Below are 23,812 nucleotides of genomic sequence, written 5' to 3'. Positions count from 1 at the left end.
TGAGGCTTTAGCATTGAGTCTCGGCAATAAAGCCTGTCAAGCCAGATAATTAGAATGTAAAACAGTGTGCACCAAGGCAATGAGCATCCCGGCAGTGTTCTGTTTCCTCGGCCATGCAAGGGGCAGAGGGTGCACGTTTGAACATCACGTCACTCCTTCAGGCCTCTGCTTCAAGCTGTCACGCAGAAATTATTTAGTATATTTGCATAAGTAAGAATCATATGAATAATACAAAGTTTTTTTACCCTGGGATTACTTCTCACTAAAAGCACAAAAAGTTACACGGATGGATTATGAAGCCTCATCCCACCTTTTTTATTTTTTATTTTATTTAAAGGTAAAACATAACAGCTGAATTAAATATGATTGCTAAGCAGTGGTCTTCAAACCATTCCACATAGGGCAGCAGTGGGTGCAGAATTTTATTCCAACAAAACAAGAAGAAACCTTTGCAGCAATCTGGTGTTTTACAAGTAAAATCAGTTGACTGGAGACTTAACCTCATTGGTTAAGATGTCTGTGCGTGATCGTTTGGAAATGGGGTCGGCAACTGGTGTTTTAAGAGCCCCATTCGGCTCTTTAGTGCTGCCCTAGTGGCTCCCCGGAGCATTTTCAAAAATGTTTGAAAATGGAAAAAGATGTGGAGGGAAATATATATTTAATATGGTTTCTGTAGGAGGACAAAAATGACATAAACATTCTTAACGTTTTCCAATAATGTAAAAATGTGTAGAACAATGATTACATTGCAACATTTCTGTCAACGAAGATTTTCATCATGACCTGCGACACATATTTCTATCAGCAAGGCGGGATGCCAGACAGGTGGCTAAACAAACCGGCGGCTGTGTGATGGGCCATGGATCTTAAAGGGAAAAAGAGAAAAATAACTGAGGAGAACAGAGGATTCAACCTTTCTTGGACCAAATCATTTGCATTCATTGCCAACGTGAAAGGATTGCCTCAATGTTTACTCTGTGGCGAGAAGTTGCCAAATAACAAAAAGAGTAATGTGGAAAGACATTGTTGAGGTAATTATCAGGTTTGATTAATTAAATATTTGCTTGATTGATTGATTGAATATTTGCTTGTGCTCATATATACCATAAATAATACATATTGCCATATTTTTCCTACTAATATAACCAGTAAATGATTATTGCTTGCTATACCAGGTTGTAGTATAATGCTTAAGTGTTACAAAAAGTAAAAGAGGGTCGGGATGACAACTGCCTTGCTTCATGGCCGCATCACTGCGTAACTAGACCTTCCGAGGCATCTTCAGCACCTGGCGTCTGGACTTTCGTCTAGGCCTTCGAGGACAATTTTCCATCCGAGGACATCTTCCATGGCCGCAGTGTTGCATAACTGAAGTGTCTGGGTCATTTTGACTGTTTACATGATTGTTTTGACTGATTACATGATTGTTTACATGAGCCCTTGCCTACACACGTGTATTTACTTAGTTCCACCTACATGCACACACATATCCAATCGAAAACCACATGGGTGTCTCCAGCTTGCTCTCCCCCTCCCTTAGGGCGACACCCATTTTAGGACAAACCCCTAAATAAAATACCAAGGAGGATTTTTTTCTTTAGATCAATTTTGGTGACTGGGACTAGTCACTCTTTTGCTCTCCTTGGCCAAGAAAACTCAGTGTCTTCTCTCCTTATTTTTGGGTAATTTTACAATGTCTACCTAAGGATGTATTTTTTAACTTGACAGACATTTCCAGGGAAGGCATGCTACATTTGCAGCCGAGCACCCAATTGGTAGTGAGAGAAAAAGTGCGATTGCATTACTTCTGAAGAACTTAGAGGAGCGCAAAAATATATTTAAGAAGTGGAATGAATCGACAAAATCCACTACTTCTGTAACTTTTGTTGCAACCCGGAAGATAATAAAGCGTGGAAAACCGTTCACAGAAGGTGAATACATGAAGGAGACATTCATCAATATATCAGAACACCAATTTGCAGATTTCAAAAACAAAACCGAGATAATACAGAAAATCAAAGACATGCCCAGATAAGGGGCATGTTATGCATGTTCCATTTTGTTGTTTTTCGAAACTTCAAAATAAGAATGACACCAAAAATCAGATTTCTTTATTGCATTTCTTTAATTTCCTAAAGGCAATGAAAAAATTCATCAATATTGTAATGAAGTTAAACTTGAGGTGGCATCATACAACAGAGTAGTCACGTGTTGCGCTACACTGCAGGGAAAATTAACAAATCAGGAAGGCTCATTATGTATTTTTAGCCATCTTAGTGATTTTGATAATTGGCTAATATATCTAATACAGATACATACAGTACATTATGTGTTGCCTTCATTATAAGGTTTATGTAAGGCTTTTAATTATTCGCGGCTCCAGACATATATGTTTTTTGTTTTTATGGTCCAATATGTCTTTTTCAAAATTTTGGGTTGCCGACCCTTAAAACCAGGAACCACAACGGCTCTCAGGGACCGGTTTGGAGACCCCTGCATCATACTGAAAAGTAGCTCTCATTTTGTGGTAAGGAAATTGATGCACTGTGGTTTGACAATGCCTTACAAAAAATTGAATATACTACAATACATATTTATACGATTTATGATACAGATATTTTCAACAAACTCAAAGTCTGATCTGTCCCTCCCATATTGAATCTAGGATGAGTCTAGGACCAAGACTGTATAAATTCTTTGGGTGGTATAAAAGTGTCACCTTTCAGAGGGTCACTAACTTCATTAAGGCAAAAATGGGTCCCATGTTGTCATTCTCTGAGCTACAACAATGAAGATATAACCAAGTCTTCGACTCTCCTTGCGTTTTAACGAGGTAATGCTATTAACATAAAAGTCTCATTTGACGGGCAAGCGGACACACAAATGTAAAAGCAAACTAAAAACCCACAGCTCTTTTACTGTCCTTCTCTTTTTATTTTAGCATGAGGCCTCACATAAGACTATTTCAAAGCTTTATGAAGCTTGAACCTACTTGCTACAGCCTTTAGTCAATGAATGCAGCTTTAAATCACACACGGGACCCTACAATTCATTTTCCATCGAGACTGTTCGGATGGGCAGTGGCATGTGTGTGGCATGAGCTATGTCTTTGGCATCTCCGTCTGCTTTTGTCAGTCAAAGGAATGATGCAGCCTGCTTATGATGCTTTCGTCTTTGTATTCAAGGGAAACAGCCATATCCTGCAGGGCTTTCCACACTTCACCAAATGCCCCATCTTCTGATGCTGTGAATGCTCTATTCTGCATTTTTGTAAGGAAGATGTGAATAGCAGGCAAGTGGGGATCATAGGAAACAATAGGGTGTAATCGAAAGCAAAGCATAGATCAGCCCTACTTTTCTCATTTAAGTTTTCGGAACAAAGTGATTCTCAAAAACTCTGCCACCCATTTAGTAAACTCTGTGAAGTCAATTAAACATCTAATGCAAGTTTGGCCTCACAAAGATAAGTGACGATTCCGTTCACAATCTGATTCCAAATAGCCTGCAGGCTAAATTAGTGGCTCAGTCATAAGCTACGCTACGCTTATTTCAACACACCGATTGCACATTTCAGCTGGTATCCGATTGAAATTGCTGGGGTGACATCACTGCATCCTTTAGCCAGGCAAAGATAAAACAACTCTGCATCCACCTTCAGCTAACCTTCCATTTGTGTAATAAATACAAATGTGTGCTAAACACAACTAAACAGTGAATCTGGTTTGAACATATTTGGAAATACCTTTACTATTGGGTCCTGCATTAAAACTACTACACTTAAGATATTATAAATCGCATTTAGACTGTTAGTACACAAATACCGTACTCCTGTATGAATAAATAAAATATATGTCATTTAAAAATCATTAAATACACATTTAATTTCAACGATAGTTTGCTTTTCGATCTGCTAACACCGAATAAAAGAAAAAAAAATGTTTTGAAGCTTATTTTCTCACTTCAGGATTTTAAGTATTTATAAGGCTTTCATTTGCCATGTGTAATCCAGTCTATACCAAAGGTTGAATAGAAACCATCTCCTGCTCAGTTTATTTTGGCATCAAGATAATGTTTGATTTAATGGCTTATATATAACAGTGGACAGCTCAGGTTCGCCATGCACTGATGTAAGTGCCACTTAGACAACAGACACTCTGCTGTGTGGACAGGACATCTATTCCATGTTTTGCCTGTTCCTTATACTTAACAGCTTTAAAAAATCTTCACATCTGTAAAAGACGACACAATATTTAACACAACACTTAACACTATTTAGTGACAGAGCTGCTGACATCCTGATGCGTTCACATTGTCTGCACACATGATTCAGCTCATTATATCGGTGTTCACAAACTCATTATTGTTAATTAGAAAGCTAATTGCATGGATGTAGGACATTACACTCTTGGAACCAACCATTAAGAAGGCGGACCTGTCCACATCGTCTATACTGGTGACCTAAGTAATCCTCTTAATATTTTACAGGATACGTAAAACCATTGTGATAAAATGTCACAACTTTCCACACCTCCTCAAACCTAGCCTGTAAGATTATATTCATGTTTGGAATGAAAATGTTTGGTTCTGATTGTTTTGGGATGGGCTGTATTTGGAAATAAAAGTGTCAAGTTCAATCTCAGGATAACAGTAGAGCCTTCGCTACATGCTGGCAGCACATAAAACCAGCTATTTTGTTTAACTTGGCCAGTGAAGTTTTGATTCAGAGACTGTCACCGCACAGCGTGGTTGTTTTCTTCACAGCCAAGACTTTAAAACATGTAAGAGTGTATTTCTTGACATATACTGTTCACTAAAGTTAGAAAACACTAGCCTAGAGAATGCAATGGGAGTCCTTTTCAATGACCAGGTAGTTAACTGTATATGAAAGTGCTTACATTAAAACAAACTTATCGTAATTTCTGGACTACTGGGCGCCCCTGATTACAAGCCTTACCCAGTACATTTTTAAAGGAAAAAACATTTTGTACATACTACTGGTGCACAATAATTATTGGTCCGATAATTATCGGTCTGATAATAGGAATTATGACGTCATCCCGATAAATCCAGTAACATTATTAATGGGACCAATAATACTGTATGTACTGTGCTGCGCTACACACTAGTATGGGAAATCAGTTGACCATTTGCGGGGTCAGAATAATTGATTGATTGATTGATTAATTTATTTGAAGCAGTAATAACAAAAACAGAAAGAATAGGGAAAACAAATAACAATAGTACCAGTAATGTTGATTTTTAACAAAAATTAATAACAAATACATGCAGTACATACGTAGCTCGAAAAGGAGTGGGAAGAAGCCGAGCTTTTTTTGGGTCCCACCCCCAATTTACTCCCCAAAAATTCAATGTAAATACAGTCACTATTTCTAACTAATTCGCTGCATCTATTTTTGTTTTGCTCACAAGCTCATTCACTGACACAATGCGGTGTCTAGCGGTAGCATTGACAATCATGAATGCTTTCCGCCTCGGAAGTATATGTCTGTAAGTATTTTATGCTTACTATAACATATGGATGTGCAATATATGTTTACGTCTGTGGGGAAGGGTCATAGTACAGAACTTCATAAGTTGTGTTATAGAAGGCAGCCAATTCTTAAGGCTAGTAGCTCAAGCTAGTGTGCTATGCTTTACATATATTAGTTGTGTATATAAATGTATTGTGCAGTTTGTTGGATATTGAGTATTGAATATGTCTATTTTTCTGTTGTACTTTCACAATATTGAAAAAGAAAAGTCCAAGCGTTGTGGTTTATGGAAGTGCATTCATTTTTAGATGGCTGTCGGGCAGTGCAAATGTGAAACACACTGTTTTGGGCAGTACATGAAGTGTAATATTTTTGGCATGGTGTCGGTGGATTGGGATGTGTGCGTTTGTAAATCAAGCACTCCCTTTCTGTGACGTCACGCTCAAGTGTGCCGCATGGCTAGCGAGAAACACATCTTAATAAGCCACTGAAAAGATGACAATCGCTTCGATGGTGTTTTAAAGATTGATATTGATTATTATAAGGAAAGCCATTAATCCTTTTTGCGCTACCATATTTTTGTTATGAGGAATGAGTGACGAACCTTAATATATAATGTTTGCATTTTACAGTGTTAGTTATAAGTTAGTAAGTTATTGAGAGGCCTTTTGGTTATTGATAGGCTTGCTGTCCTAACCTGTCTCCAAGACCAAGGACCAGGACCACAACAGTCTCCTCTCCTGTAGCACCAAATATTTTTATTTGATGACAAAGCACAATACCTGTTGGGTTTATGTTTTAGTTCAGTGCTCATTATTCAGGAAACACATCTTCAATTATATTGACTAATTGATTGTGATTGACTCAAATTATATTTATTTGAAAAAATAAATATTTGCACTTTATTTGAAGTCAAGACTATTCTTGTCTTTGTTTCGTTCATAATAATGTTCATGTCATTATGAAAAATCTGGTGAGGTCAAAGGCAAAAATCTATGTTGAATCCACCACGTTTTTTTCTTTTTTATTTTTTTAACCTCCATGTGTTCAAAAACTTGGGTGAATATACATTCAAAAAATTATATATTTACTATCAGTTATCGATATCGGTATCGGCTTTGAGGAGCAGGAAGTTATCAATATCGGTATCGGTTTCAAAAAATGGATATCGTGCACCCCTAGTACATAGATAAGCCTCCCCTGCCTATAAGTGGCGTGTGCCCACTTAGTAACATGAGATATTGACAAAGAAATACACAGTTTTCAAAATTTTGATAACACACCTTAGCTTTTTGTCCCAAACAGCGCCAGCAAGCACGGCAGTTAAATAGCAGCGGCACGGAAGTTACGTAGCATCAGCACGGCGGTACAGCAGTAATTGGGCTGGTTATTAAAAACATAAAGTCATTGTTAGCCATCTTCATTTTCGTCCTGTGCACTCAAACCATGGAAGTCTTCACCCTCAGTGTCGGATATGAAGACGCTCAGATACATTTCGCCACACACCTACTCAAGTCTCTTCTTTGCTGTCGCCTTCAATGTCTCCCAAAATGAGGCAAATTCACTCCTGAGCCCGTACCGTCCTCCTCGTCACGCAGCAGACTGGCCCCTCGAAACCCGTCGGTGATGGCGGATTTCTTTCACACCGCTTCACGCTGCCAGGCTCCCCCGGCATACCTGTGCAATAGCTGCTCTTCGCATGAGGCGAGTCTTGGCAAACGATCTCTCGCCGCAAATCATCAAAACTTCCCATACAACTCGGATGGCCAATTTAATTTTTTCTAGCGTTTTCCATGATGCAGATCTGCCAATTCTACTCATGCACAAAGACGAGGGTCTGCCACCTCTATTCAAGCACAACGTACAAAGTTAAACCACCGGTAATAGTGCAAACTAGCGTCTTCCTCGACACTTATATTCCACGTGTCTCACTCCCACATTTCATGCTCGAGCGCCCCTGGCGGCCATCAGAAAAATGCACAAATTGGCCGCATCATTGCACACACCGCAGAATCCAAAATGAGGGAAAAAAGTAGCGGCTTGTAGTCCGGAAATTACTGTATATTCCATACTTACTGCATACTTACCAGACACACACAAGCACACCTTTAAAGCTGTAATGTGAAGTAAGGTTGGCCAACCATGTTTTCGAATAATATCAATGGCTAACCAGTTATAAGCATTTTTTTTTTTTTTTCTAACGCAACCCTTCCAGATTCTTTGTTTAACCCATAGCAACGCCCTTGACAATGCAAATGCTTTTCTTCGGCAATCTTCGGAAATTACGTAACACCGGGAAGTGCGAGGGAAGTCCGCCATAGAACAGTATTGTTTGTTGCATTGCTTCTCAGTAAGATGCCATGGCGGTGTGTGGCGATGTTTTGTTCTCACTCAAACGAAAAGTTGTATGAGTGGCCAAAGGATAGCAGGGCACGTAAATGGACATCTTTCGTTCGCACGAAGCGAATAATTTTCATGCCATCATCGAGTAGTGTTCTCTGCTGCAAACACTTCAAAGATGCCTGCTTCCTTAACCGGTCTGCTTATGATCAAGGATTTGCGAAAAAGTAAGTGTTATTTTTGGATAGATGACTGATGACTTTTTCAAAGCAGAGCTGCCAACTGTTGTGGAATGAACAGTATAAGCTAGCGACGTTAGCCTAAAGTTAACTCGTGGCAATCCCTGATCATAGTTGTTGTTGCGTTCGGTAGGTTAAGCATGTTTAAATTGTGCGTCATCTACGATCTTGTCCGAAAGGGTTAATCCACTGTCAATCGGGAAAGGGGTGTGGATGTGCACATAAGCGGGTCGGCGTCGCGGTAATTCACGGTCACGTTGCAGTAAGAGACACACACCGCCGGTGAGTTTGTGCACATTTATTTGTATTTGTATTATGTATTTCCACCTTCATGCTTCTAGCATTGCATTGCATTTGTACGGTTCGGCGTTTCTTTCACGGTGATCGCTTGATATCCTTCTAGTTTGTTTCGCGAGAGCCGCTGACAGGTGACAATTTAGTGTGTTGGCTTTGAGTCAATCTCGCAGCGAATCAGCGAGCGCGCAGGTCACGCAGTGAATCATGGGAAATGTAGTCTCGGGACAACACTGAAGTGGTGCTTTGTAATCTGTTCGCTTGTGTGAAAAAAACTACATTTCCTCACGCCATTAGATGCCGCTTTGTTTTCTTATTGTTGCCACAATAAAGTGGAGAAAGCCATCGAGGACTGAGATATAGTGGATATTATTTAGTTGTAATACGGGAGTTCACCAGTAGAGAGTACGGATGTCATTTACCTGTGTTATTGTTTGTGCCTTACTCCATGACTAAAAGAGAGAAAAGTTGTTGTTCAAAGTCACTTGGCAAGGTGTTGAGTAAAGTTGTAAAAGCCAATAAAGGTGTCGTGTGGGTCACTCGGTCAAGATATAACAACGACTCATCTCCTTCTTTCCCCCCAACATTTTTATATTATTATTTTATATGCACGAGAGCTGCCGGATCTGCCAAAATGAACATGAAGTCTGATTATTTTTTTTAACAATGTCATCAGATAGACAAAAACATAAAATTATGTGCAAATGCTTGCATCTTCAAATCATGAAAATAATAACAGCCTATATCTTACCAATGTTGTAATCTCGATGGGTCTTGTATCCATTCCATGTCAGGTAGTCTAGGCACATTGTTTGCATCCTGATTAGCGTCTGGCTAATACATGTTAGGTCCAACATAAAATTCCAAGCTCCTCTTCTTCCTCCAACTCTTCAAAAACTTGGATCTCCGCCCTTGTGCTCGATCTATCGCTTATATCGCTGTTTGAATCATTGTTTGAAGGGCTTTGTATGGCGGTTGTATGTATGGAGGTGCCATCGCATTCCCGGTGTGACGTATCACTTCCGGGTTCGTCCCCTTTCAGGCTCGAACTTCGGAAACGCGATTATTTTGTCAAATATACAACATATAAATTATTTTTTCATGCTTTATTTGTTGGACAATGTTTAATTACTTTACTTGAGACCCTATTTGGCATGTGAAGAAATTACTTCACATTACTGCTTCAAGTGCAAATAAAAACAATTTTTAAAAAAGAAAAAAAAGGGTGCACTGCATTACGTTGGGAGCTAATATTAAGCACAAGGTTAAAGTAATACCTCTCTGACAATGCAATTTATATGTAATTATTATTATCTATCCAAAAACAACATTGTTAATATTTTTCGACACATCAGTTTTACAGTCCAATCATAACTGACGATTGTGTACAAATTTAAAGACTGTAACAGTCAAATGTACTAATTCGGAGACTGTGACCTCTCAGGATGAGGCTGAGTTTCCACGGGGTCTTGAAAATTTAACTTTCCACTGCATGCTAGGCTTAAAAAGGGTGTTGGGTTTTATTTGCTTCTGTCATAAAATGGTATAGTATAATCCCTTGTGAAGGCAATAAGAGCTGTCACGTTCAATGGCGACAAGGGTGTGGAGGAGGAAGTAAATAATACATTGGGGGAATAGAAAAAAATGTAAAGCTCTTTGGAAAGCTGAAGATCAACAATGGGAACAGGTCAAGGGCGTTTTCTTGTTTTTTTCAAAACTAAATGTTGGATCAGAATTTTTTTGTCAAAGCTGATTGTTAAAAATGTACTTGCATTATGTGTAATTAAACAAAACATTTGCATAAATGTGTGTGTAAATATGAGTAATTAGCTAGAGCTGATGGCGGGTAATAATTTCAATTGTGAAAATATACACTTGGGCAATTCTTTGGTGATGAACACAATATCTAAGATTTAAGAATTGGCAATGAGCACCTATTTGGGTCAAAGACAGTGGCAGCTCTAATGAATAGCCTTCCTCAAAGGAAACAATGCGATGCAGATAAGGGGGAGTGAGGTCATTCATATATACTCCAGACTAATTACTTCAGATGCATTTACTGAGACGCCGCTGACAACAGGCAAGAGTCTCCCAGCCACATACGTATTTATCAGCACTTGTGGGACCTTCACACTTCCCCTCCCGTAATCCATCTGCACTTGTCCACTCTTTGGCTGCTTCTTTTTTCTACTTTCAGCAGTTTGTCCCATTGTAACCAAAAGTAATTGCAGGCAGAAAACAAAATCTAATGATTACTTTATCTGTGTGTCTTAGCTAGAGTGAAAAGTCACAATAGACAGGTACTTTGGACAAAAAGAGAAGTCCTATTTTTTTTTCTTTTTTGTGCTTCTGACACACTATTTCAGACAACAAAGAATATTATTGACTTGTCCAAGATTAGAACACAAAAACAAATAATGAAGCACCAGAAGAGGACAAAGTGCACAAAGGAGAAAAGAACAACCCAGGCAAAAACACTCACTACTTCTTTCTTTTTGTTGTAATTGATTAAAAGTAGGGTGTAGGTTGAAGTGGCCCTTTGTTCAACGCTGATATGAAACAATGTACATGGGATTCAGTGTAAATTTCTTCAATTCCACTTTGCTGTTAGCCAGAGAAATAGAAGTACCTTGGTAGCAGTTCATCTTCTGCAAATACAGTGTAAAAATGTATTACCTCACTTGATAAAAAAAAAAAAAAAAAAAAAAAAACAGAAGATAACGTCTAACACCAAACTCTGCGAGCCACCCAGTATCTGACTGGAACCTCATGAAGTCACAATAAACTGGGGTGGCGGGTGGTGGGGCGGGGGCTGCCTTCATTTCCAAATTAGTGGTGCCATTCTGATAGGAGACAGTAAGCAATGTAAAAATATGTCTGCTGTGCTGCTATTTTGCATGAATATTTACTTTTTCAATTTCAGTGAGCTCTTTAAACACAAAGTGAACTTTTTAATTGCCGCTATAAAGCTGAATTACTGATATATCTATCATTATCAGAAAAAAATAAACCCACAATTATTTTTGAATTATGTTAGTTTAGAGCAGCAGTGGCATGAACCTAACATGTTGTGTTCTAATAATTTTATCCAGCCCTGTATACCTAGTCTATAAATACAATGGTGTGGGAACCGACAACACCATTTAAGGTATGAAGACTGAGAGATTTCTTTTTCAATACTTGACTTTGTCCCTGTGACATTGCTTGATTGCACCTCCTTTGTTATATATCTGGACTACAAATTGGTAACCTCCATGTCCCTTCTTTAGCCACCCACCGAAGCATGAAAAAGGTGCCATTGTCATTATCAGCACAATCAACGCCGGCAAAATACGCAGCATGGGCCAAATAGATGAAAGGTGCAAACACCATAACAATCTGCAATCAGCGCTCATCACCAAAGTACTACACAGGGGAGGTGGGGAGGCACAGATTTTCTAACGGGAGTAAAAACTGAAGACATGCAAACATGCACAAACCTTTATGCTCAAGAATCTAATAAAAGTACGGTTTTTATGCTCCAGAATCTAATACAAGTACATGTTCAAATGATCAGTACACATACTAAACTCTAGATCAGAGGTGCCAACTGTTAGATCTCTTCACTCGATCTCGTCCTCATTTGCTGTGGGTTTGTGGGGAAGCTGGTAGTCTGTCCATCCTCCCTTGCAATTCGATTTATCTTTCTATTGACATAGAGGCAAACCAGTCAAGCTTTAGCAGACGGACCAATGTCAGAGCCCCTTTTGATTATGGGCCACACTCCTTTGATTGACTTTCATCTTTCATGACAGCAAGTCAGAGCTCGTTTTTGCACGACTCACATCATATGTGCAGTCAACCTTTTCTCCCTCAGTAAAACATCGCCGTCTTCAAACTTCTGTCCAATCAAAATAAATAAAAAAATACAGAAATAATGAGACTGAGTGGCTAATTACATAATGTTCAGAGAATTTACCACTTCCATAGTCCATGACAATTTTGAATTATTGCACTTTTTGTCATACCATTACACTATGGCACTAACTACTAAGACGGGGGCATAGAGAAAAGTGAAAATTCTGTGCATTCAGAACAAGTCGTCAAGGAAAGGTAATTATAAAAATGTGCCAAAGTACGGTATAATACTGTATAACTAAACTGTAGGTAGATCTTTTTAAGAAGTCTTTTTAAAAGTACCTCCAAGGATAAAAATGTGGACACCTGTGCACTATCAATTATTATTATTTTTTTTTGTATTTTACATTAACAAGTAAATCATATACTCATTTGATAACAAGCTTAGCCTTCCTTCTAAACTAAACCACTTAAAAAAAGAATTAACCACATTAAAGTAAGATTTTAAGCAGACCCTCAAATACCAAAACTTAGGCAAAATCAACGAAAAGTCTAGTGTAAAAGAAACCCTTGTTTGCATGATGGAAAAGCTTAGGAACTGTACAAGGTAGACCTACATCCTGTCATGTCACAAGCAAATTCATTGTACTGACCCATTGCCCCCAATTATTATGGAAAACAAGAATGAATCAAATTAATATTGAAGGCATCTCAAGGCCCTGTCTAGCCAATGGACTCAGTTTCAGCCAGCAGAGAGAGAGTAATAAACAAGATGCCACTGCATATGCTATATATCTTGCAGTCATTGATGATTAGCTCTGTTTTCCTTTAGCCATACATTACTGTTATTGCCTCCGCGGCGAGACAGATAGGAAGCGGATACAAAAGCATCCTCGAGCCCATCTTTCAACAAACTGGCAGGCTGCAAACTACTCAGCACAGGGGGTTGAATGGTCTCAGTGCATAGTGTAGAGAATAATCTCTTATATGAGCTGAGGGTTGGATGTGTGCCGCATGTTTTATCTTTTTTCACCCTTTTGATGTTACATATGTTGTTTGGAACACTAGATACACTGCCACTGTAGACAAATCACATTTGGATAAAATTAGACAAATGATAGAAAGCATTGAGAAATTATTTTCTTATGACACTTTTGGTCTTGTAAAAGTCAAGTCTATTATAAGGCTATTAAAAATCTGAAATCATGAAAAAAAACAGGTTCAAATGAACTACAACTGCCCACCTTCCAAAATGTATCACACAACAACTACGGTAGAAGCTGAAGTATGACAACAGTAGACTGCTCATCTTTAGTCAGCTACTTTTATCTAACTATTATCTGTATGAGCTCCTAACCCAGGGGTCAGCAATCTGCAGCTCTTTGTACCCTCTGATGAGGCTGTTTTATGTTAAATAAATGAATATTTCATATTATTATATTCCCTGTAGTAGATTGATCAAGTCAGACTCACTGTTTTCTGTGTTTGTTCACAGACCACTCACGCAGGTCATGCCATTCACAGGCAGAAAGGCTTGTAGGTATGCCATCAAGTGGCAACCACGACTTTACATAGTTGGTGAATTCATGACCTGTGAGAGTGTTCTGTGAATAACTGTGTAAAAAGTGAGCACTTATTCTGCTTACTTAAAGTTTCATGTGAAATATTGACCACTGAAAATCTAAGGTGGAAAAGCGCTATATAAGTGTAACACCATTTAACACCATTTAACATTTAAATATACAGTGTATCACAATAATGAGTACACCCCTCACATTTCTGCAGATATTTAATTATATCTTTTCATGGGACAACACTGACAAAATGACACTTTGACACAATGAAAAGTAGTCTGTGTGCAGCTTATACAATAGATTTAATTTATTTTCCCCTCAATATAACTCAAAATATAGCCATTAATATCTAAACCCATGGCAACAAAAGTGAGAACACTCCTTTGAAAAAATGTACATCCCTAAATGTCCAAATTGAGTACTGCTTGTCATTTTCCCTCCAAAATGTCATGTTACTCATTACAGGAGTGCTGTCAGCATTGCTGCAGATATTGAAGAGGTGGGGGGCTCAGCCTGTTAGTGCTCAGACCATATGCCGCATTCTACATCAAATTGGTGTGCATGGCTGTCACCCCAGGAGGAAGCCTCTTCTGCAGACGGTACACAAGAAGCCCCCCGGCCCTTCAGACCATAGGACGTGGTTCCAGTAATACACGTGCTTTGTTGACACGTCATCAGCAAACTGTTTGCGGGCTTTCTTGTGTACCGTCTTCAGATTCTATTTATTTACACTTCACCCTTACTAAAGTTGTTATTTTATACATATATATATATACATATACATATACACAGTATATAACAGAAACGGTAACAGTGGCAGTCAGATACCATTGTAATTCTTTTCAGGTCATTCATTGTCAGACAGAAGCAGTACGGCACGATGTTACGCTAAAAAAAAAGGTTAAAAATATAAAAATGACTTACTTCTTTGTCCTCTGAAAGACCATGCCAACCCAACAAAATGTTTACTGCGTATGAAATGTGAATGGATTCACCGAGCTGGTGTTAAAGTCGTAAAGTTGATTCTGTCTTCACATTTTTTCCTCCCGAGTTTTTGGTTTCCGGAAACGTATGAAGAAAACATCCTTCATGTGTCGTAATGTCTAGAGTTGTTTCTACAAGTTCCAAAAAAGCAATGTGCAATCGGCATGTTCGATTTTGAAAGATTACCGGAGAAAAGTAACACAAATTACGTTGTTTCTATGCAAGGGCTGGTCTATAATGTCCCACTTTGGCTTTACTTCCGCTTTACGATGCGACATCACGCTCTAAAAATAGCATGCGTGCGGTACGCCATTGATGTAATGATGGTGATGTTCATGTACTTAGCCTGAACCTTATTTCAACCTTTATAAATCCTTAAAACAATAACATTTTCAGGAAATGTTGTTATATCAAGGTTCTTAGGTTTTTAGGTAATCTCAATGTTTTACTGGTAAAAGAACCATGGTACTTTGAATAGATTCTGTACTTGCCTTGATGAAGCATTCATTCATTCATTCATTTTCCATGCCGCTTTTCCTCACGAGGGTCGCGGAGGTGCTGGAGCCTATCCCAGCTAACTACGAGCAGTAGGCAGGGTACACCATGAACTGGTTGCCAGCCAGTCGCAGGGCACAAGGAGACATACAACCATTCACACACACACTCATACCTACAGACAATTTAGAGTGTTCAATCAGCCTACCCAGTAAAACCTTATGGTGTTTCCACACTTCATGTTTTTGGGATAATATATTCATCCCTTTTCCCTAATTCTTATTGTATTTCAGATGTTTCCAGTGAGCAGAACCCTATCCCAAGTGAATTGTGAAATTATGCAAAACATACAGTGACAGACAACGTCACATCATCAATAATTGAGGTTAGGTGAATGTACTCCAATACAATGGATACATAGTATATCAATAATATTATAATTATTACATTTTTAAAATCTATTTTTGTTGCTAGAAAATGGAAGGTCGAACAGCTATTAGCTTGAAACAGCAGTGCATCAAATGAACAAAAAATAAGATCCAATGATGAACTAAAAGGGCAAAAGCAGAAAGTGGGTTCACTGATTGTTTTCAGTGTGTGATGATGAAGTGAAAGCCCAAGTGGTTGAGACCATCCTCACAGGAGGACTTAGTGAAAATGGCAATGCAATGTTCCACCCGAGACTGTAAGAGACCCATTGACCTGAATGTCGCTACTGCTGGTTTGCCTCAAGCGTTAACTATCTCTATTAACACGTCTTTGACGTCTTTGATGTTGTCTGCCTGTTGAGCCCTAAGGACGATTGTTCCTCCCGAGGCGCCATCCTCTTTATGTCAGCTATTTGGTACTCTGTTGGCATGACAAACACTCACAGGGGCTAGGCTGTTGTCATTCCTTGCTTTTGGTATTGCGCTAAATAAAATAAAACAAGACGAATTGCATGTAGAAAATACAACGACAGAGACAAAAACATCAACTTACTTGGCCTATTGTTTGTGGGATTATTGGAGTGGAAAAAATTCCACCAGGGTTCCTCGCCTCATCACTGCATGCAGAGTTATACTATAGCCAATTTCATCCTGGGGTTGATTCCCACCTTCTGTGTTTGTATGCATTTGAGTGAGAGGGAAACAGGCTGCCGCTCCGTGTAATTCGGTACGTAGGGGCACCGGTACCCATTTCTATGATAATTTCCTACTCACTATAAGCAATGACAGCAACACTGATACAATTCATTTCCTCCTTATTCACTGGTGTGGAAATGTTGGGCCCAGCTGAAGTTACTTGTGAAGTCTTTCGGGGTCGTGCATGGCGTGGGGAGTAGGATGAGGGAGTGGGTTTGTTATTGGCGGGAAGAGAAATCAACGAGAACACGGTGGATGCAGAGTGGCTTCTGTAATATTGTGTTTTTCCCTCTCAGACAACAGACTTATTTTGCACGAGTACCTACTTCAAAGGCAATTGGTCCAGATATCTTCAAAAGCAAAAAAGGAAAGACAAGCTCAGGGGTGTGTCTTCTGCACCCACTGATTTCAAGTTGTCACCTCCAGTCAGTCACTGTGACATCCAATTCTCTAGATCTGAAGGCCTGCCACCCATCAGGCCATCCCTTCTCTCATCCATCTTATATTGCTCATTATTTCCAACTATCAGGTAGCTTGTTACAATTCAAATTAAATTTTCTCTGCTTCCCCACTGACCACAAAAGAGCTGGCAAGAGGGGGGTTTGTCATCCCACACAGCAGTTATGCCTATTATTTAGTGAGAAACCCACAGTTGTTTAAGTCTGTCTTTAGTTGGCCACACATTGATTTCCGCCTGTCGAGACAGAAGTGTGCTCAGTGTGTTTGCGATTGACACGTTCATTGTATGTGATAATTGAAAGGGTCCCAAATGCACCTTAAAGGCATATGCGACTGCTTCAATATGCTCTGGGTTGATGTGAAGTGCAGATTTACAACCATACGAAGCTAATCACACAGTCTAGTGTGGCCCATTGATCTTAAATGATTTGATGTTACGTTGAGTTATCAGCAGGGGTCGCGTTAACCGAATATTTTCCGTCGTTGACCGGTTTTTTAAAACGGTGACGGAAAAAACTGAAGTCCGTCCGTCATTTTGACGGGTTGCAATTCACACCCCAGACCACAGGGTGGCGAGTTAGCATATTAATTAGCTATTGTCTCTCTTAATGCATGACGTTGTTGGCTATTCTGTCAGAATATTGTAGCGTCACCGGGGTCTGGCGGCGGCACCGTGATTGACACATCAACGCGAGGTTCTTATTGGTGCACCCGGTGTGCCAGCGCGTCATCCAATTGGTGGACTAGATTGCCGCCTGTGTATAGACCCCAATCATTTGACGTCACAACTACGCCGCCCTGACTGGAGCCGACATATTGTCCGTCAGCTCGTCGTGTTTACACATTACCGCTACGTACATGCCTCCTATTACGGCGTGTTTTTCTGCTCGTTAACATTAATAATCAAAATGGTGAAGGCGTGTGTGGCGGTTGGTTGCACTAACAGAGAAGATAGATGGAGAGACTTGCAGTTCTACCATATTCTGAGAGACCCGAAGAGGAGAGCGAGATGGACTGCTGTAATTCGACAAGAAATCTGGGCACCAAACGATCACCACAGACTATGTAGTAGTCATTTTATATCTGGTAAGATGCATTTAATATATATTTAGAAGATTTTGGGCTGACAACCACAATTAAGATCATTGTGTGACGTTGGTGATTGGGGTCTATATAGTTGCCTCTTTTTCTTTGGGGGTGGAGTTGTTGTTTTGTTGGTGTTGTTGGCGGTAAGCAGAGTAAAAAGAGGGAGAAAAATACCACGACTTCCGTGTCTAATTTTTCGCCGCCAAGCAAGCGTTACAATATTAATTAAAAATGAATGAAAACTAAATACTATTAAATATGTCATCATTATCATTTTAAAAATTTAAGTGACGGGTAAAAATAGATTATGACCGGATTTTTATGACCCTGTCAGTCAAAATGACAGACAACGAAAATGTCTAGCGCAACCTCTGGTTATCAGGTAATGTAAGTTCACATGTTTACCCGCAGAAATGCAGACAGTTAATTAGTAAGGTAGCCAATAATATTACAATTATATCTTGTAATCAAATGTTGTATCTACAAAAATAAAACCTTTATAGCCAGCAGTCTGTAATGTCCAGTAATTGAATTGTGAAATCTACTGCAATAAATAGATAAATGAGGGCAGCATGTAAGTAAAGAAAACAATTTTCTGATATTGACAGCTTGCGCAATCAAAAGATCCCCTGCCAGACTCAATGAGGTGCCAATCAGCTGCGTGTCTCTTTCTCATCTCGCTGTTGCCGCCATTGCCTTTCATTTCACCGAGATTCTTCCACGGTGGATCATCAGTCGATAGCTAGAGGTGATGGTTAATACTGACTGATGACATTGGCCAAGCCCCCCGCCCATACCTTCACCCCATCTCCCCTCAAACTCCTCAGCATGTTCTTTAACCTCCCATCAGGCGAGGAAAATAAGTTGCCAGAGTAAAGGAATCAACTAAATAAGCAAAACCCTTTTTTCGACTTTGCACGTTTGCATCTAGTTTTTCATTTTGTATCGCTCTCTCTCTGTCTGTCTGTCTGTCTGTCTGTCTCTCTATCTGTCACAAAGCTTTGTCATAAATTATAATATTATTCTTAATTATCTTTGAGGTACTTGAGAAGCAGATTATGTGAACCATAAGTATAAGTTTTGTGATTAAAAAAAGAACATTTGCTTTGATCAAAACATTTCACACAATACTAACAACTGTATTAGGTTTGAGGTGAGCCATTTCTAGAGAGTTGTTAAAACGTAAATTGGAAGTGTAAAAATAAATTGGTTAAGCAATGATCCAATCAAGTTGATGAAAATGCAAAGCATTGATCAACACTATCCAATTTCAGATATGTCTTTTTATATACAATCAAATGTGTCAAATGTTTCATCAACAACATTATCAAATGCGTCCAAATTCAATTGTACTTTTATTGCTTTGGGTGAAATGCAACTGATTATGTTAAATGTGTGCAGAATATACTTTTAAATTGATCGAAGTTCCTTGATTTGAATCGGGGGTTTGGGGGGGTGGGGTCAGCGAGGACTCCAGGAAAAGACACAACAACTGTAAAATATGGAGGTGGAAGTGTCATGGTTTGGGGATGCTTTGATTGAGCAGGACCTGGCCAGCTCACCATCAAATAATCCACCATGAATTCTATCACGTATTAGAGGGTGCTTGAAAAACATGTGAGGTCATCTGTCAAAAAATTAAAGCTGAAGCAAAACTGGACCCTGCAACATGACAATGACCAAAAACCACCATACCAGTAAATACACCAAGAACTGGTCGAATAAGAAGAAATGAAGAGTCCTGAAATGGCCAAGTCAAAGCCCAGACCTTAATCCCATTGAGATGCTGTAGGGTGACTTGAAACAGGCTGCACATGCAAGAAACCCCTCAAACATTTCACTGTTGAAATTATTCTGCATTGAGTAGTGGGGCAACCTTTCTTCAAACCGATGTCAAATACTGGTATATGGCTACAAAAAGCGTCTCACTGAAGTTATTTTAGCTAAAGGGGGTAACGCTAGCTATTAGGTGGTAGGGTGTCCTAACTTTTCCCTCAGTTAGAATATGTATTTCTGTTGATATATTTGGTTTAATGAGTTAAACAATGTTAATATTTATTGTTTGCCTGTAATTAAATCACTTTCTTTTCCAGAGATAAACAAAAACAAGATATACATTGATATGTGAACATGCCTTAATAAAGAACTGAATATTTAATGGAGTGTCCTAACACATGACTGTAAGTAGTTGATATAATGTTTGTTATTTTGTTTGTGTTATACTCAAATATATATGCAATACAGTGATACCGTGATTTTTATGTTATCGTCCTGTCAGAATCTGATACTGTCCCATGCCTAGTGGCAGCTAGTTAAATGCAATTTTGATAAGGATTTCTACAAAGGGTTGTCGCATTTTCACTTGAACTGAAAAAGGGTTAGATAAGACCTTGATCATGTACATCCCAACGGAACGAAACTTGTTTAATAAAGTAAAAAGACACTGACTTTCATTTTTTCCAATGTATAATTGTGGAGAAAATATAAATACCATCCAATATGTCCCAGAAGTAGGCAAAAGAGACAGTGTCAGAAAATTTGAAATGTAGAACTATTTTGTTAAATCAAATGTGGGGATCTCCGCCTACTTGCCAAGCATTGGCTAACCACTATAGTATGCGCGGCTATTGGAAACACAAGCTTCAATTGACCAAGGTAGTGAAGCTGGCTTTGTCTCGGAAGGAGAAAAGAGAAAGACAGACATAGTGCAGAGGTACAGAAACTATTAAGAGCGTGTGTCGAGTTCTTCGCTACTTTTTACCTGTTTCGAGTGTATCAGCGTTTATGAGGACACACACAGTGAGAATCTTGTAACATTTTTCAGACAACGGCTGCGCGTGCAAGTACAGTCATTTTAATTTTTTGCATCATAACAGGTCTGAGAAATATGCAATTTGCATACTTATATGCTTTGTGCAACCTAATAATAGTTCATAAGCATCATATAATGGACTTGTTAACACTTATTAACATTTATATAAGTTTACACGAGGTTTCATAATGCCCTAATATCAGGCAATAAGACATTTATAAAAACTGAGTTCATAAGTCGTAGGGCTTTTGTAGGTCCTTATAAGATGGACATTATGTTTGTAAGACTATTTAAGCATTAATATTGTCATTTTAACATACAATACAGTTTGAGAACCTTATCCTATCCAGTGGGTTTCTGTCCAATCCTTTTTTTTTTTTTTTTTTTGCTACAATACACAACACCTCACTCCTCCTCCAAGAACAAATAGCATTGCTTTTAGAAATATCCTCATGCAATTTTATGTAAAACGAGACCATGAATTGTATTATAAACACTTTATAACCCCGAAATGTCATGCGGGGGGAGCAGCAGTGCAATTTTTATTGGCTTATTGTTGAAGTGCCATCCTGATAAAGAAACTAAAATTATTTTCTCATCATTCTACTTGTCTTTGCTTTCAGAGTAGCTCTTATTTTCTCCCTCATTGCCTCTGCTCACAAGGTTGCTCTCTGTATCAGCAATTTCAGCAGGTGAAAATTTTTCAGCATTCCATTTTATATGTACAGGTATTTAGTGGCATGTCAAGAATCTGTTAAATCTGACTTTACAACAAAAAGAAAAAGAGCTATAAAGTCCAACAAAATGACTCCTTTTGACGTCCTCTGCTGGTGACAGAGCAGGATTTACTGTTTCTTTCATTACCGCTCCTCATCCACAATTCACCTTTTATTTATAGTCCTCTCGAGGAAGCAACATATTGAAGTCAGACATTAGGAAGGCAGGGTGTTAATCATTCCCCGTTCTAATTTGCTAATATGCAAGCATGTGGCCCCGGTCTTTACTATTCATAATTCATTATGGAAATATAATCAGACATCATTCTTCACCTTAAAGACAACACCGCAATGTTGAATAACACCCCACACCACTATATTAAATGGGCGTCCTTCAAACAAACTGCCTTGTGCGCCTGTTTGAGCATGTGCTGAGCTCAGAGTCTGCGAGGGTTGTATTCAGGGTTTCTTTCATTTCAGATGCTCTTTGATTCATCCACATTTTTTAAGAGCAAGGTGAGACAATTACTATTTAAAGTGGTTAATAACACTCCCGAGACGGAAGTTCTGCAGCTAAAATATTATTCAGTCCGATTTCTCTAAAAAAATTCCAGGAGACATTTTTGTTTTTTGTTTTGGCCTCTTCTTCTATAGGAAGGGGATAAATAGTCTTAAAATGTCAGGAGGAAAATAATCTCTCGTGAACAGCTTTCTAAAACATTTTCACAATCAAAAACTAACAAACATTAAAAGACTATGGAATGAATTGCAGTGATATGCTTTGTGACACTTAACTTCTTTTTCTAATTCTCGTTGAGTCCTCACTTCATGGAGCAAACAACAGAAAACTGTAAACTCTCCTGGCACACGAAGACAGGGTATTAATTTTCCAACTTGGAAACTGTAAACCGAAATTACCTGTGAAGTGGATAATTCTCACTGGGGGAGACATGTATTTTTCTCCTTCCTTGTGTCAACTTCTTTGCTGGGACGTCTGTTTGGACGTGATAAGTCTCTTATTCTCAGCAAAGAGTAATTTGCAGAAAGCAGACAGCTGCACACGCTATCCACATTATTAATTAAATATTTCTGCCTTTGATGTTTTTCACAGGTTTTAATGGGAAATAACAATTAAATTGCATGCTCTCTCCCCTTCGTGAGAAAAGAATGATACATTATGTGTGTCAATTACTGAAGTTAAAATACTTAAAGGTCCTTCAAAATGGAAATCCTTTAAAATTATTTGATTGGGCAAAAGAAAAGAGTGTTGTTAACAAGCCTAAATTTGAAGTAACAAAATATTGCTAAGAATAGGTACTACAGCTTCAAAATGGGCAAAAATGAGGTCAAATTTGAGATGCTGTCAGTGTGTTCACTGACTGTGGTCAAACTAGACCCCGTTTAAGTGCCAACATGCAAAAGGAATGGTACTTTGTGCTGCTTGTTTCCTGTGACTACAAAAATCATAGTCAATGTCAACAATGCTTCCTTGACACGTATGCAGGGAGAAGCATCTCTCGGCCACGTTATTGCCACACCTTGCTCCCATCTCCACACCAGCAGGGCTTTTCATGCATGTGCCGTGTCTGAGGCATATCTCCCTCTGCGACATTTTTGGCACTGCTCATTCCAACCTCCATGGAAGGCGTGGATGTGGGAGTAAGTACTTGGGGTGAACAAGCTCTCTCGCCCGTATTATACCCTCATCTTGCTGCTACATTTGTAAGTTATGCTATAATATGGCCAATGCATGATTGTAGGTAGTGAATGTGCAATGTAATAAAAGCAAAATACAGTGTATCACAAAAGTGAGTACACCCCTCGCATTTCTGCAGATATTTAAATCTTTTCATGGGACAACACTGACAAAATGACACTTTGACACAATGAAAAGTAGTCTGTGTGCAGCTTATATAATACAGTTAATTTACTTTCCCCTCAAAATAATTCAAAATATAGCTATTAATATCTAAACCCCTGGCAACAAAAGTGAGTACACTCCTTAGAAACTACGTACATCCCTAAATGTTCAAATTAAGTACTACTTGTCATTTTCCCTCCAAAATGTCATGTGAGTCATTACAGGAGTGCTGTCAGCCTTGCTGTAGAGATTGAAGAAGTGTGTGTGTGTGTGTGTGTGTGTGTGTGTGTGTGGGGGGGGGGGGGGGGGGGGGGTCAGCCTGATAGTGCTCAGACCATACGCCGCATTCTACATCAAATTGGTGTGCATGGCTATCACCCTAGTAGGAAGCCTCTTCTGAAGACTGTACACAAGAAAGCCCGCAAACAGTTTGCTTAACAACAAAGCATATGGATTACTGGAAGCATGTCCTATGGTCTGCTGAGACGGGCGAGCTTTC

At 39.0% G+C, this 23,812-nt stretch overlaps 1 protein-coding gene across 1 annotated transcript in view; it reads right to left on the bottom strand.

The window, feature by feature from the left end:
* pcdh11 (protocadherin 11) overlaps positions 1-23,812 on the bottom strand; it is a 215,852-nt gene that overhangs the window by 4,674 nt on the left and 187,366 nt on the right. The window lies entirely within an intron of this gene.

This window comes from Corythoichthys intestinalis, chromosome 11, assembly GCF_030265065.1.
Source record: "Corythoichthys intestinalis isolate RoL2023-P3 chromosome 11, ASM3026506v1, whole genome shotgun sequence".
Lineage (NCBI taxonomy): Eukaryota > Metazoa > Chordata > Actinopteri > Syngnathiformes > Syngnathidae > Corythoichthys > Corythoichthys intestinalis.
The sequence above is the reverse complement of the archived record's forward strand: the minus strand, read 5'-3'. Positions and strand labels throughout refer to the sequence as shown.